Raw genomic sequence first — 17,768 nt, forward strand, 5'->3', positions numbered from 1 at the left:
TCTCTCAACATGGCCAAACCACCTCAACACATTCATATCCACTCTAGCTGCTAACTCATTTTTTACACCTGTTCTCACCCTCACTACTTCATTCCCAACCCTATCTACTCGAGATACACCAGCCATACTCCTTAGACACTTCATCTCAAACACATTCAATTTCTGTTTCTCCATTACTTTCATTCCCCACAACTTCGATCCATACATCACAGTTGGTACCATCACTTTCTCATACAGAACTCTCTTTACATTCATGCCCAACCCTCTATTTTTTACTACTCCCTTAACTGCCCCCAACACTTTGCATCCTTCATTCACTCTCTGACGTACATCTGCTTCCACTCCACCATTTGCTGCAACAACAGACCCCAAGGACTTAAACTGATCCACCTCCTTAAGTAACTCTCCATTCAACATGACATTCAACCTCACACCACCTTCCCTTCTCGTACATCTCATAACCTTACTCTTACCCACATTAACTCTCAACTTCCTTCTCTCACACACCCTTCCAAATTCTGTCACTAATTGGCCAAGCTTCTCTTCCGCGTCTGCAACCAGTACAGTATCATCCGCAAAACAACAACTGTTTTACCTCCCATTCATGGTCATTCTCGTCTACCAGTTTCAATCCTCGTACGAGGACTCGAGCATTCACCTCTCTCACCACTCCATCAACATACAAGTTAAACAACCACGGTGACATCACACATCCCTGTCTCAGTCCCACTTTCACCGGAATACAATCGCTCACTTCATTTCCTATCCTAACACATGCTTTACTATCTTTGTAGAAACTTTTCATTGCTTGCAACAACCTTCCACCAACTCCATATAACCTCATCACATTCCTATTGCTTCCCTATCAACTCTATCATACGCTTTCTCCAGATCCATAAACGCAACATACACATCCGTACCTTTTGCTAAATATTTTTCGCATATCTGCCTAACTGTAAAAATCTGATTCATACAACCCCTACCTCTTCTAAAACCACCCTGTACTTCTAAGACTGCATTCTCTGTTTTATCCTTAATCCTATTAATCAGTACTCTACCATACACTTTTCCAACTACACTCAACAAACTAATACCCCTTGAATTACAACACTCATGCACATCTCCCTTACCCTTGTATAGTGGTACAATACATGCACAAACCAATCTACTGGTACCATTGACAACACAAAACACATATTAAACAATCTCGCCAACCATTCAAGTACAGTCACGATCTCAGCTCTCACACCATCCAAACCAGATGCTTTTCCTACTCTGGTTTCATCTAGTGCTCTCCTCACTTCCTCTCTTGTAATCTCTCTCTCATTCTCATCTCCCATCACCGGCACCTCAACACCTGCAAAAGCAATTATATCTGCCTCCCTATTATCCTCAACATTCAGTAAACTTTCAAAATACTCAACCCACCTTTTCCTTGCCTCCTCTCCTTTTAACAATCTTCCATTTCCATCTTTCACTGTCTCGTCAGTTCTTGAACCAGCCTTCCTTACTCTTTTCAGTTCTTTCCAAAACCTTTTCTTATTCTCTTCATATAAATGACCCAATCTCTGACCCCACCTCAGGTCAGTTGCCCTCTTTGCCTCACTTACCTTGCGCTTTACTTCCACATTTTTCTCTCTATATCTTTCACACTTCTCTACACTATTACTCTGCAGCCATTCTTCAAAAGCCCTCTTTTTCTCTTCCACTTTTACCTTCACTCCTTCATTCCTGTATGTATGTATGTATGTATGTATGTATGTATGTATGTATACATACATATATATATATATATATATATATATATATATATATATTATATATACATACATATATATATACATATATATGTATATATATATATATATATATATATATATACTGTATATATATATATATACATTATATATATATATATATATATATATATATATATATATATATATATATACGAGAGAGAGAGAGAGAGAGAGAGAGAGAGAGAGAGAGAGAGAGAGAGAGAGAGAGAGAGAGAGTGAGTCCAAATCCAATAACAAACTTTACAAGAGACCTAACCATACCTCTTGCCACACACATCACTTGCAATCCCAACAAAATTTTCTTTTACTAACTTCCACTCCTCCTCTAAATTACCAGTTTCTCTTACTTTCACTTTGCCATATGCCATTTTCAACTTTTCTTGATATTTACTTTCTACCCCCAGTTTTATTAGCTCTTCAACCCTCACTAGCTCCCTTTTACATCCACCTACTCTATTCCCCACTCTTTTGCTACAACTAATTTTCCTTCCACCAAAAAATGATCAGACATACCGTTAGCCATACCCCTAAATATGTGCACATCTTTCAATCTTCCCAACATTCTTTTAGTTATCAACACATAATCCATTAATGCCCTTTCTACCACTCTTCCATTTGCCACTCTTACCCATGTATACTTCTTTTTGAAAAAGCTAGAACTTATCACCATCTCTTGCTCAACCAACATATGTACCAGTCTCTCACCACTCTCATTTTAACCTGGTACGCCATACTTCCTAATGACACCTTCTACCTCTCTACCTAATTCCTTCTACACACCTAGTTAATTCATTCCAGAACTCATTCCGCTCTACTTCACTTTTCTCACAACCTGGCCCATACACACTGACAAAAGCCCAACATTCCCTACCCAAACCTAAACCTTACCCACATTAACCTAGATGATATCTCCTTCCATTCCACTACTTTACCTGTCATCCATTCACTCAGCAATAAAGCCACACCTTCTCTTGCTCTTCCCCTTTCAATTCCAGACACTCTACCAGACATTTCACCAAACATAACTTCATAATAATAATAATAATAATAATAATAATAATAACGATGATGCTGACGTAACCCAACATCACGGTGTGTATTGCCCGGCATGTAATCAGTCAAGTTATTGAAGTGATCATAATTTAATGTTATTCAAAGGTCAGCTTCCTCAAAATAAAGAAAAGAAAATGGGTCATTACTAGGGTCCTCTTAAGAGACAATAACCCAATAGGAAAATTTTTTTCAAACCTTTGATACTTTGCATGTCTCTATTGTAACAAAAGAACAGGATTAATCCATTTTGTCTTCTTATCCTTCTAAAGGAGAAAATCCTAGGTAATGGGACTAAGAGGCATGAAAGAAAGGTCCTTCTATGAGCTCTGTTCATAAATCTAGTCTTATTTTTCCTGAGACTTGGAAGCTTATACTCCTAGTTAACATACAGCTTTACCATGTCACACAGAAATTTACCACATATGGCCTTGATATTCATAATGTTCCATTTTTAGTAAACATATCAGAGAGTAATATGAAAACAGATTGTACTTTACGTTATGTTCTGTAAAACTTGTCTTGACAGGTCTTATGATGCTGGTTATGTATGTCTCAGCTGTGCAGATTCCAGCTCTGCCTTTAATATCAGAATACTGTTCAATTTCCAGGATAAATTTTCTTTCAAAACATTGTTCAAACACCAATTTACTTTAGTTAAGGAGCATGACTCACAACCTCTGATTGGAATTTTGTAAATTCAGATTATTGTACTTTCTTTTTGGAGAGGAGAACATCTACATTTCAAGTTTCAAAAAGCTTTTTTTATTAAAACAAATTGTTTTACAGCTAAAACGTCCTTTTTGAATAGAGCCCTCGCGCAAGTGTATCTGGTCCTGTACACAACTACTTTCTGACCTTGGTAGATATTCATTTACTTTTCAAAAATTTTAAGGAAGCTATTTATTCTAGTACTCATTATAGAGTAACACCAACATTTTCTATGATTTCTCAAGGACTAGATTATCAGGCTTCTTATTTGTCATATGGCAGACATAAATAAACATTTGGTGTATGTATGTTCTTATTTCTTTGTCTGCTTATTTATTTATCTGTAATTTTTATGCTATGAATATGCTGAAAGATAAATAAAGTGTCAGAGACTATTACTAAATAGACCAAGAGCATAAAATTTGCCTAAAAAAATACAGACTAAAATATATTACGCTAATCACGTCTCATTCATGTGTGCACACTTGATAAGTGTAGTGTATATTATGTGTACTTCAGGGAAGGGGCTCTCCACTAATTAGAAAGCAAGCCAAAATATGCTGACTATGTCCTTATGATTCCCAGTGGTGAGAAAAATTACTACTAAAAGCCCATACTTATTCATACTAGTCTATTCAATCAATCTCTGCAAAAAAAAAAAAAAGTTTCAGGACCATTTTCTCATAACTTGATTTTTTGGGGAGAAAAATTGCATCTGCTCTTTTAAACATTGATAGATTTTTGTTATTCAAACATGAAAATATAAGGAATTCTATTGCTTACAACATGGAACTCACTTTTTTTTCTAACACCCAAAAAATCTTCCATATGGAAAAATAGTCACAATTAAAAATGTCTTCTATACAACGATAAAATAATAAAAATAAAAATATTAAAAATCTCAAAATTTCCTCTAACAAATCTTTTAATACAAAATTATCTATCAAATCATTTTTAAATAAAAGAAATTCACCAAAATACAAAAAAGTATATCGAGATTGAAAAACCCCAAAATAACATTGTTTTGATATGGCTGAATTGCACTTGGCCTTGGGATTCCACTGTACTGAATATCATACCAGCTACTTCTTAATTAAGTCCCAGTTATTTGAGAAAAGAATGAACTCCATAAAATTTTATAAAAATTATAAGCTTAATACATATACTATTTTTTAAATACTTTAATGCTGTCCTAACCTCTTTAGGCAAATTACATTAATTACAGTTGCAAGTAGCACCAAAATCACAGATTTTAAGTAATTTGTATTTTTCCTAACATACTTACCTCGAACTACTTTCTTAGGAGGTACCTGGAATCTCCTCTCAACCGACCAGAGTTTTGTGTAGTCTACCCTACTTCCGTTTCCTATGGGGACTAACTCAGACGTAAGGAGAACGTGCCCTGAGGCTAGTCCCGAGCCAGGTCGGCGTTAGCTTGGGTCTCGCTCCTCAGTAAGTTCCTGGATGGTACAAAAGGTCTTAAGGTCAGTAGGGCACTCGGGGAAGGTAGGGAGGGCCATTACCCGAAAGTAGTTCTCGGTAAGTATGTTAGGAAAAATACAAATTACTTAAAATTTGTGATTTGTTCCAACACAGAGACTTACCTCGAACTACTTTCTTAGGAGACTTACACTTTAAGAGGTGGGAGTGTCTTCCTGAACCCTAGACCAAGCTAACCGGACGTCCAGGAACCTAGATGGGAACTAGGTTGCAATATATATATCCGGAAAATGAAACGTAGGGAAAACTACACAAAGAGCTCATGTTAGTGTCTAAGTACTCACCCTTTAAAAAATTCCATGATGCTGAGTCCTGTGGCGAAGTTGTGGAGACATGTCTTTTTCGGGTCGTATCTGGGGCTATCTCCGAGTAGGGAAAGGAAAAAGGGACAAGGGTGAAAGGGAACGAACCTGTGTCTCTTGGTTTTGCTACCCACGATTGTACCTGGGGCTACACCGTTAAATCGCTCGGAGCGCGGAGATGACTGTCCCAATAGAGAAACCGTCTAAAGACCTCCTCGAGCAATCCTTGAGGTAATGCGTTGTGAAGGTCGACTGGTTCGACCAGGTGCCTGCTCTAAGGATCTGGCCCACCGCCATGTTCCTCTCAAAAGCCAGAGATGTACTTAGACACCTAATGTCATGGGGCCTGGGATTACTTGTCAGGGGCAGGCCCGCATCGTTATAGGCCCTGACAATAACCAGTCTCAGCCTAAAGGAGATGGTATTCTTAGATACCTGCTTCTTCTTTACACCCGTAGAGACAGAAAGATTTTTGATACCAGGGCGGAGGTGAGCCGTCCTTTCAAGGTACAGTGAGCCGTCCTTTCAAGGTACAGTGAGCCCTCGCTACTTCGCAGTTCGACTATCGCGGATTCACCACTTCGCGGATTTTTTTCATAACGCATGTATATACATATATCGCGGATTTTCCGGAAATTTCGAAAATACCGCGATGTGACCGATGGTACGAGATTGGAGAAAGTAAGGAAAATTGAATCATGATTGATTTTCAATATAAATGAAACTTTGAGGAGCAACAAAGATATCATTTGTTAGAGAGATAGAGAGAGGTAGAGAGAGAGAGGTAGAGAGAGAGAGAGAGGTAGAGAGAGAGAGAGAGGTAGAGAGAGAGAGAGGTAGAGAGAGAGAGAGGTAGAGAGAGAGAGAGAGAGAGTGTGTGTGTTGATTTAAATGTAAAACAAAAAAAATTGATAGGTTATAACACATTGGTGCTTATGTAATATCAACTGTATACTGTAGACGGTTTGAATAAGTTAAGAAATGGTATAAACGATACTTTGTTAGTGTATTCGTACACTCTCAAGAGTGGCAGCTAGACGTCTGCTGATCTAATCACAGCCAAAAGTAAAACAAAAAGAAGTCAACAATACTCTCGATTTTTAAAACACACCCAAAATTTAAAAACAAAAGTACACGCTTTCTTAATGTGCAATTAACTCGGGTAGCAATTTTCTAGAATAAAATGATGTTTTCCAAAAAATAGTGGTTTGCTGATGAAATCGGATGCCGTATTTTTAGCAACGATTGAAATGGATGTAAACTCGGCATAATTTTTTCGTTTCGTATTTTATTGACAATAAGAAAACTAATTTTAGTTTCTTCATCTATATGTAAGTACAGTATTGTATAACACGAAGAGAGAGAGAGAGAGAGAGAGAGAGAGAGAGAGAGAGAAAATCAGCTGTTGTAATTGAATGCCGTGTTTTTGTTTCGTGAGAATTTCATCGCCACGACTATAACAACAACAACATACTGTACTGAACTTTACAGTATTATACAGACTACTGTAACATGATAAAGTAAAATATTTGTAATAACCTATTTTATATGAAATGGGGCTATTTTTTTTGTTCAAAATTTACATTTACATACGTAAAACAACTCTCTCTCTCTCTCTCTCTCTCTCTCTCTCTCTCTCTCTCTCTCGTAAATTGTTTTCCTGCTTTGCTACGTATGTATGATTTTATATAGATACGGTAAATAATATTTGTAATAACATATTTTCTAAAAGCTTTTACTGTAATATCATTATTTATCACTTTCATCATGCGCGTTAAATGCCTTCGTTTGTTTACTGAGCGTACTTTATGACGCCGTCGTTTCAGGCGGCGTCATAAAGAAAAACATTTCATTTGGAAGTCCTAAGAAAAATTAAGTAAAACATTGGTAATAACAAAATCAACATACTTTACTGAATAATCAATATAATCAATGCAAAAACTAACCTATACACAGATGTGTAAATGCGTTTGTTTCTTCATTATGATCAGAGAAATGTAAACAAAACATTGGTTGCCATTTTTTATCGTGCTTTTTGGCGTGTTTAGGAAACGCATGATATAAAATCGCCTTTAATATTTGTGCCTGTTTTAGTTTAGGGTACTGTAGTACATGCATTAAGTGTTCTGTACATTAAAGGGTAGTTTGTTAACAGTACTACGTACAAGGGAAGGTTTTAAAAGTCTGAATATACATGTTAAATAAATAGGTAAATATGGTGTCACTACTTCGCGGATTTTCACCTATCGCGGCCGGGTCTGGAACCTATCTACCGCGATAAACGAGGGTTCACTTTCCTCACGGATTGGACGGGGCACAACTTCAAATCTTCTGGATTCCCTGTCCGAGGAATAGCCGGCATTGAAAAGCCCTCGAACTTAGGGTCCCAGACCGCTGGATTCTGTCTTCGCTACGAAAGAGGGGACGAACTTGAAGGAGATCTCCCGCCACCCCTTCGAATGAGAGATTTCATGGGACAACCCATGGATTTCTCCTACTCTCTTAGCAGAGGCCAAGGCAAACAAGAAGACCATCTTGAGAGTGAGATCCCTGTCCACTATGTCCTTCAGGGGTTCGAACGGCAGTCCACTTAGCATCTTCAATACCCTTGCCATGTCCCACTGTGGTACCCTGGAGGCTTGAAGAGGGCATGCTTGTTCGAAGCTCCTGATGAGCATAGAGATGTGCCTAGAGGAGCCCAGATCAATGCCCTTCAGAAGGAAGACTTGGCCCAAGGCCGCGCGGACTCCTTTAATGGCCGGTATTGACATGCCCACCTCGTCTCTGAGATGCACTAGAAAATCCGCAATATCCGGGACCGAGGCTTTTAGAGGCCTTATGTTCTTTGAGGCACACCACTTCGTAAAAGTAGCCCATTTCGCCTGGTAGACCGCTGCTGAAGATCGTCTCAGATAACGTGACATCTTTTCTGCTGTACCTGCCGAATATCCTTCCTTCCTCAGGAGTCGCTCGATAGTCTCCAAGCGTGAAGGCGAAGAGACTGAGGATTGTCGTGGAACCTTTGGAAGTGTGGCTGCCGAAGTAGGTCTGGTCTGTCGGGCAGAGGCCACGGGGGTACACATGCCAGGTCTCTTAGATCCGCGAACCACTCCCTCTCCGGCCACCAGGGCGCTACCAAAGTCATCTTCAAGTTTCGAGCTGCCCGAACTCTGTTGAGCACTTGCCTGATCAACGTGAAGGGGGGAAAAGCGTACACGTCGAGGTTGTCCCATTTGTGTTGAAAAGCATCTTCCAACGCCGCTTTTGGGTCTGGGACAGGAGAACAAAATACAGGGAGTTGTGCGTTCAGCCTGGTTGCAAAGAGATCCATCACCGGCGAGCCCCATTTGTGAATGAGGAATCTGGCTACTTCTGGGAGGAGGGACCACTCGGTTCCCACTACTTGTCCCATCCTGCTGAGCCCGTCGGCTAGGACATTCCTTTTGCCTGGAATGAACCTTGCTGAAATCACGATCTGTTCTGACTCGGCCCAATCCAGGATCTCCAACGCGAGATCGCACAATTCCTTCGATTTTAGACCTCCGTGTTACTTTATGTACGCTACTACAGTGACGTTATCGCACATTAACGCCACTGTGTTTCCCCCTCAGAAGATCTACGAACTGTAGGCACGCTTCTCGGACTGCCTTCATCTCTAGGACGTTGATGTGTTGACCTTTCTCTTCGTCCGTCCAAGTTCCTCTCGTTGACTCGTTGAGGAGATGCGCTCCCCACCCCTCTTTGGAGGCGTCTGTGAAGAGAAGCATTTCGGGAGGCTCGGTTGCGATGGGCATCCCCTTGAAGGTATTCGACCGACATAGCCACCACTCCAGGGAGTGTATTGTCTCCGACAGGACGGGAATTAACTTGTAGGGCAAGTCCACTTGGCTCCAGATCCCCTTCAGGTTCCATTGGACGCTCCTAATTCTGAGCCTCCCTTGGGGAACCAGTTTCTCTAATGACACTAAGTGCCCTATCAACCTCTGCCAGTCCTTGGCTCTCCTGGGTTGTCCCGAAAGGAAAGGCTGGAGGATCTGTTCCAGGTTGTTCAACCGCTCTTCCGACGGAAAAGCTCTCACTAGTCTGGAATCCAACACCATCCCCAAGTAAGTCATCCTGGTGGAGGGAGACAGATTCGATTTCTCCAGGTTGATCGTGATACCCAGAACCTTGCAGAATTGTAATAGGTTTATCCCTTGCTCCCTCAAAACTTCCTCTGAGGAGGAAAGAAGTAACCAGTCGTCCAGGTATCGAATGAGGCGAATACCCCGCACGTGAGCCCACACAGAGACTGTCATGAAGACTCTCGTGAATACCTGGGGAGCTGTTGACAAGCCGAAGCAGAGGGTCTTGAACTGCAGGATCTGGGATCCCCACTTCACCCGGAGAAACTTCCTGCTTGAGGGGTGGATCGGGATTTGAAAATATGCGTCCTTGAGGTCTATGGACATCATGAAGTCCCCTTCCCTCAAGGACTGCAGGACCGACTTCGGGGTGTCCATTTTGAAGTCGGTCTTGCACACAAACTTGTTGAGGGCTGACAGGTCTATCACCGGTCTCCAACCCCCTGTCGCTTTCTCCACCAGAAAAAGAAGACTGTAGAAGCCTGGGCCCGGATGTAGGACCGTTTCCACCACACCTTTTTCCAACATAGTGGATACTTCCTCCTGAAGGGCCGCCCTCTTCAAGGGGTCCTTGGGTGCTAGCCACTCCGCCAGGCTGGCTGGGATCAGAGGTGGAGGTTCTGTTAGGAATGGGAGTCTGTACCCTTCCTTCAGTACGGATACTGTCCAGGGCTCCGCACCGTGAGCCCTCCATGCTTGCCAAAAATGTCTGAGGCATCCCCCAACCTGAGGCTTGGGCAGGAGTAGGGGGCCTCCCACTCTATCTCCTTCTGGAAGAACGGCCTGAACGCCCTCTCCTGGACGCTGAGTAGGCCGTCCTAAAAGAGGCAGATGCTGCTGGAGCTCCTCTACGGGGGGGCTGCGGTTGTTGAGCCCAAGAGGTAGATGGAGCATCTCTCCTCGTCTGGCTAGGAGAGGCACGAGAAGTAGAGGGTCCATCCGACGGCGCCCTCCTGTAAGTGGGTCTCTTCACGGAGTGGGGTCTGGATCCACTCACTTCCTTCCTTTTCAAGACCTTCTCCATTATCTCCTCCAGTTTTTTTAACGGAAACAGAGAGTCACTCCACACCGGCAGGCTCCTCATAGCCCTTGCCTCTCTGTCAGGGATTTTTCGGGACAGCTTGGCTAAGACCGTATCCCTTCTCCTAAGCACCCAGTTGGCTGACAGGGCAAGAGACTGGAAAGTCAGGAACTTTAAGGTCTTTCCTCCGGAGATGATGAGCTCCTTCAGGAGGGCCTGGTTCGCAGGGTCCGTCAAGTCGTAGGTGGCTTGAACACCTACCAGAGTGGAGGCCCACCAGTCCAACCAGGAGGCGACGTGGACTAAGTCCTTAGACATCTCCATCATCGAAGCCTCCGACTGCGAGAAACAAATCGGGGGCTGACGTGGCTCTGTCCTCCGGGGCACATTGACCCAACACTTCAAGGGAAGTCTCCATTTTGCAGGCTCCCGGTCATTGGCCCTCTGGCATATAAAACCTACTCTGGGACCTTAGTCCTTGGAGTAATTTTGAGGAACTCTGGGACTTGGGGGCTTCGGCATTGCCCGCCACAACCTTGTCCACGTGTGCGCGCCCCAGGACCAAGTCCCTGGCCACAGGCAGTGCCAGGGAGGGTTTCTGCTGCACGGAGGCCTCCATCAGACGATTAAGGCTGGAACGCCAGGCATCTTCGTCTGAGGGAACAGGCTCCTCGATCCAGTGATGCCTCCGTATGAGACCTATCACCCTCCGATATGCCGAGTCCTCGGTTGGGGAACCTTCACTGTCGCCAGCAACTCCCTCCGTCTGAGGCCGAGGCGACGGGCCGATGGGCACCCCCACCTGGAGCTGTGGCTCTGACTCGATGAGCACCTCCCTGTGGTGGTAACGGTCTGTGCCGACGGGAACCTCCGCACTAGACCTGGGTGTTGGGACGGGTATAGCCGTGTCGGCGAGGACTTCCGTCAGCAATACGTCTCTGGACAACGAGGGTGAGACTTCCGTGGGCTGGCCCGACGAAGGAAGCCGTCCCTGCGAGTCCATTGGCCAAGTCAACTGTGCTGACCCGACCAGGCTGCCCGTCCGAAAACGCAGCTCCCCCCCGCTGTGCGGGTTGAGCCGGAAGTTTCGCGGCCTTACGCCTACCTGAAGAGGTCTTCTCGCTCTGTTCCTTGCGAGGGTCATACTTATGTCTGGCAGAGGGCCTCCATGGCGAACCGTCTCTGGGCCGCCGACTCGGAGAACGCGGGAAATCGTCGAAGTCCTCGACCCTCCTGCGGGGAACAAAGACCCACTCACCTTTGGGGGACCTACTCCTCCTGTACTTCATCCTTGGGGACCTGGAACGTCTTCTGCTATACCTCGACCTCGAACGTGACCTCGAACGGGAGCGCCTGCTCCTGGATCTCTCCCTCCTCCGACGGCGCCTCCTCCTCGCTTCTCCCTCCGAAGAGAACGATGAGCCGGCCGCCGAAGACCCCAACGATTCTGCATACCCCGACCGATGGGCGGGCGCGTGGGCAACGGAGGCTTTCGTGAATTGTTGAGTCCCGGAGGTCGAAGGTTGCAAAAACGAGTCAGGAACCGCTGACAGAGGGGCTGGAAAGGAGGTCGGCCGCACCACGCTGGGGAACCAGGAATCGAGGCCGTCCTCCATCCTCAACGGGGACCTACCTGGAGTTTTCGGGAGCTTCCACCCGAAGGGCTCCGCTACTGTCAAGTCCAACCTATCCTGGATGCCATCAGCTGCCGAGGTACCTGAAACGCAGGCCCAAGACGCGGGCGAAGAGACAGGGATATTATTACTCCACATGGGGTCATCCGAGGAGACGTGGCCCCCCATCACAAGGGCAGAGTCTCCAAGACCCCCAGACATCGCACTTTCAGGCCCCCCACTTGCCTGTGAAGATTCAGCAACCCCCACATCCTGAATATTAGACTCTTGGGGAAGAGCAATCGGCACCTTACCCGCAACGGACTTACCTCGTCCCCTACTCTGGGTAGGGGAAGAAGGAACAGAAACCTCGTCAGACCTCCCAGGCGACGTCAAGGGTGAAGAGATGCTCGCCTTCCTGGGGGATCGTTTAGTGGACTTCTTCTTTTTCGTACTAAAACGAACCCACTGGATTTCACTCCAAGTCACACACTCCGGGCACGTATCCGCCGGCGAGCACACTTTACCCCTACAGGAAGAGCAAAGGGAATGCGGGTCAACCTCCGGCTTGGATAAGAACGCTCCACACGACTTCCCGGCCCTAGGCCCAGGACAACGGCGGGTCTGATCCATCACAACACAAAACCACAAGACACAGAACACAGGGAAAGGATAAGGAATACACTTGGGGAAGCACAAGGGAATCACGCGAACACGCGGACGAACACGCGAGAACACAAGGGAAAGCACAGAGATACCACGCGGGAACCACATGGGACACACGAATCGGGGACACAAAGGGTCGCACAGAGAATGGAGAGCGACGGGATGGTATCACGACGCGACCAGAGAACTTACTGGGGAGCGAGACCCAAGCTATCGCCGACCTGGCTCGGGACTAGCCTCAAGGCACGTTCTCGTACGTCTGAGTTAGTCCCCACAGAAAACGGAAGTAGGGTAGACTACACAAAACTCTGGTCGGTTGAGAGAAGATTCCAGGTACCTCCTAAGAAAGTAGTTCGAGGTAAGTCTCTGTGTTGGAACAATCATACTTTATCAAAAGTAGAACATAGCTAAATTAAAACAACAAACCATGAAGTAAAGCACTGAAAGTACAATAAAGCAAAATTATGTCTAATTGACTTAATCAATGATTAAAAAAATGGATGACCATAAACAAAGAACACTACAGTACAGTATACTAGTAGGTAGCGTGCCACTACCCAGTGGCAATCGCTAGGCCTATAGAAGACGAACAAGGCCATTATACAGAGACGGAATGATGATTTGTTTACATCAAATCATAAAATACAGATTAAACTTCCAGTTCTTAAGCCATTCTTTACAGAATGTTAACACATGCTAAGCCAGAGCAAAAAATGGAGTAAATTACTTGGTGGGTTATATTGTACTTACTTCTGTATAAATTCTTCTGAACCAACAATAGCAGAACCAACAGGCGTGCCAAGTCCCTTGCTAAAGCATGGATGCTGTGTCACATGACTGAAGAATACGTTCCGCACTTACTCCACTAGCAATGACAGCATTCATCAAGCGTGCCCCATCCATGTGCAAAGAGAGTCCATTGAATGGGCAATGCTGCCTACCTTCAATAAAAAAAAAGAACTAAATAATAGATAGATAGCACTAGGTTGGTGTAACTTCATTACCTATTCAAACTGACTTAAATAACCAAACATGTCACCAAAATACACAAAAAATATTTCCTGGTCTAATAAAGAATATTTTATAACACTTCGCCACACGAGAGAGAGAGAGAGAGAGAGAGAGAGAGAGAGAGAGAGAGAGAGAGAGAGAGAGAGACTTTTTAGAATCAGACAACAAAGACAAATACTGTACAGCTAAATCACTTACTGCAAAAGTGATGGGATTTCTATTACTGATATGAAGTTAGCCCTAAGAGAAAGCAAAATGTCAAAAAAGTATGACAGAGTTGCATTACTGTTTATACAGCTCTGTAGTTAAACGGGATGTTTCAAAATTATGACGTGTTTACAAGTTTACTACATACTAGTTGATAGAAATTCCAATTTTTTCTTGTTTTAAGGCTATGTGCATTTTCTCCATTTATTAATCTTTCTTATATAATGAACATTCAAAATCTAAAGCCTTTATTGTTTTGAAGTTAATTTTTTTTTCTGAGAAAAATCATGGTCCCAGTTTCTTTAATTTCTCTCTCCCTCACATGTCTGACCAAATCTTAACTAAAAATTCATTCATTGGGTCACCAAATTTCTGCCTTTGTCTATTACCAGAATCTTAATCTGGTGATTGCTTGACAGGATCCCTACTGACTGACTTCTAATCCATGTCTTGGTTTATCATTAACAGGACCATGCCTGGTATACCAGGTTTTCACGAGAAGTCTTCCCTCTATGCCATCTGACCCTCAAGATATCCTTTATTTCCTCAGATTTTCTCTACTACTGTACTTCATTTGTTACCAGTTCCTAAAAAGGTTTTGGAAATAGTACTAGAAAAAATTATTTGAGAAAGATCATCATAGGATATTTTGTGAAAATGGATTTTTGTGATACAGTTTTTTAGTTATGAAAATTAACCACCTAGGAATTTCCATCGTCTGAAAATATTTCAGTCATAGCAGCCTTGCTTTCTGCATTTCATAGTCTCAATTCTCTTTGCTATTTTTTACCAGAATGACCAACTTTGACTTTAGATTGTTGTAATTCTCCCCTATCATTTTAAGTACAAATTATTTGGGCAAACATTCTAAGGGTCAAGAAATGAGATTCATGTGGTCTCATTAAACTAATTCTGGCAAGAGCATGATTATATCAATGATTATATAATAGCATTTAACAAAAACAGTAATTCATTTAGCTCATCATAAGAATGCCCAAAGAATATGTTTTTAAACAGACTGGAAATTGGATCAGGAAGAATTTCAGGAAGTTGGATGGATAAACACAAATGAAAATATGCTGAATACTTGCTGCAAAGGATTTTTACTGCTGTCAAATTAAATATATATAGCAAAAATAAGATTTGTCTTCTGTGAGTAGTAGGTTGGCCAAGGCACAAACCACCCGTTGAGATACTACCGCTAGAAAGTTATTGGGTCCTATAACTGGCCAGACAGTACTACAATGGATCCCTCTTCTGGTTACTGCTAATTTTGTCTTTGCCCACACATACACCAAATAGTCTGAACTATACTTTCCACATTCTCCTCTGTCGTCATACACCTAACAACACTGAGATTACCAAATAATTCTTCTTTGCTCAAGGGGTTAACTACTGCACTAATTGTTCAGTGGGTACTTTCCTCTTGGTAAGGGTAGAAGAGACTCTTCAGCTATGGTAAGCAGCTCTTCTAGGAGAGGGACACATCAAATTCAAACCATTGTTATCTAGTTTTGGGTAGTGTCATAGCCTCTGTACCATGGCCTTCCATTGTCGTGGAATAAAGTTCTCTTGTTTGAGGGTACACTCGGGCACGCTGTTCCATCTTATTTCTCTTCCTCTTGTTTTTTTAAATTTTTATAGTTTATATATGAAAGAACTATCTAATGATAGTTACTGTTCTTTATATATTTTATTTTGATGTTTATTACTTCTCTTGTAGCTTGTTTATTTCCTTGTTTCCTTTCCTCACTGGGCTATTTTTCTTTGTTGGAACTCTTGGGCTTATAGCATCTTGCTTTTCCAACTAGAATTATAGCTTAGCCTAGAATAATAATAATAATAATAATAATAATAATAATAATAATAATAATAAGCCTAATTACCTCATCAATCCAATGGCATGGCAAAACTTTTCCACCGCAAACATTGTGAGTATTTTCAATGCAGACCAAAGCACTTCTTGGGCAATGAACGTCAGAGTCTCTAACACGATTCAATATTTCTTGGGAATTGAATGTTCCATCAGAAGCAGTTGGGATGATATGGGGCTGAACACCACCCAGCTGGTAAATGAGAAGTAACAAAAATTACTGAATTTTACTCAGAACCAAAAAACATCCATATGTTACCTTAATATCCAAATGACGTGGTTCAAAAGCAATTAATGTAGCTTTAAATAGCAAATCAATCATCAAAGCAATTCAGTTGTAATAAAAGCACACAAAACCTTTCCATTTCTTAAAGCTAGCCCTACTTTTGAATACAGTACCATCAGCTATAACACATTCTATAAAATAAATCACATGCAAGTGCTGATAACCATAAAAAATATAAGCAAAGCGCAATGCCACAATAAAGTAATATCTATAACACACTCTCAGACAGCTAAATGCATGACCAGTTGAATTCTTTATAATAATTTTCCATACAAACTCAACACTCTTACGCAATTCATATTCATAATCTTTGAATGTCCCAGACTCTAGTCTTTTGACTATCAGACAAAATTAGTAGTAGGAGGATGGCCAGGCCACTAGCCACCTGTTGATATATTACCGCTAGTGTGTTATTGGGTCCTTTGACTGGCCAGACAGTAAGACACTGGATTCCTCTCTCTGGTTACAGCTCATTTTTTCTTTGCCTACACATACACTGAATAGTCTGGCCTATTCTTACCACATTTTCCTCCATCCTCATACACTGACAGCATTGAGATTACAAAACAATTATTTTTCATTCAAGGAGTTAACTACTGCACTGTAATTGTTCAGTGGCTACTTTCCTCTTGGTAAGGGTAGAAGAGAGAGACTAGCTATGGTAAGCAGCTCTTCTTGGACGACACTGAAATCAAACCCTTATTCTTTACTCTTGGGTAGTGCCATAGCCTCTATACCATGGTCTTCCATTGTCTTGGGCTAGAGTTCTCTTGCTTAATGGTACACTTGAGCACACTATTTTATCTTATTTCTCTTCCTCTTGTTTTTTTCTCTAAGTTGTTATATTTTATATAAAAAAAAATCCATTTTAATATCACTGTTCTTAAAATATTTTACTCTAATTGTTCATTACTTCTCTTATAATTTATTTATTTTCAGTAGGCTATTTTTCTCTCTTGGAGCCCTTGGTCATATAGCACCCTGCTTTTCTAGTTAGTATTAGAGCTTAGCTAATAATAATAAAAATAGTAGTCTATACATATAATGCTTGGATCCTCATATACCCAGCAATTGTCTGCCTCATTTTTCTTGTCATCTGATCAAAAAGACCTGAGATTATCAGGGCTGGGTGGAGAAAGTTAATCATGTGATGGGTTTGTATTAAAAACATTTTGTTTTATGGAAAAATAAATATGCTTCACCAGTATACTATTGATCATACAAAGGAGGAGTTGTAATTTTAGAGGAAGATTTGAGCTGCTGAAAACTACAGGATCCCCCGGAGAGCTCCTGAGGCTTATGAAAAGTAATGGACAAAAGGTTCTAGGGTAAAAATAATACATCTGCATATCTGTACATTTTGATGGACTCAAAGATTAGAAATAACAATCAAGAATACTAAACATAAGACATAAATTAATAGATGACTTACAAAACAACCTTTTAGGAGTCAAAATTCAAACCGACAAGAACCATTAGTGATTGCTACATCTTACACGCTACCAAGAATACATTATTGCCTTCTTCCAGTTGTAATGAAGTTAATTAACAGAGAAGAACAACATATTTTACTGCAGATCTACTGTAAATGACAAACACCAATTC

At 42.2% G+C, this 17,768-nt stretch overlaps 1 pseudogene; it reads right to left on the minus strand.

Annotated features, from left to right (window-relative positions):
- Positions 1 to 17,768, minus strand: part of LOC137657760 (uncharacterized) — a 153,016-nt pseudogene that overhangs the window by 36,851 nt on the left and 98,397 nt on the right.

This window comes from Palaemon carinicauda, chromosome 18, assembly GCF_036898095.1.
Source record: "Palaemon carinicauda isolate YSFRI2023 chromosome 18, ASM3689809v2, whole genome shotgun sequence".
NCBI lineage: Eukaryota > Metazoa > Arthropoda > Malacostraca > Decapoda > Palaemonidae > Palaemon > Palaemon carinicauda.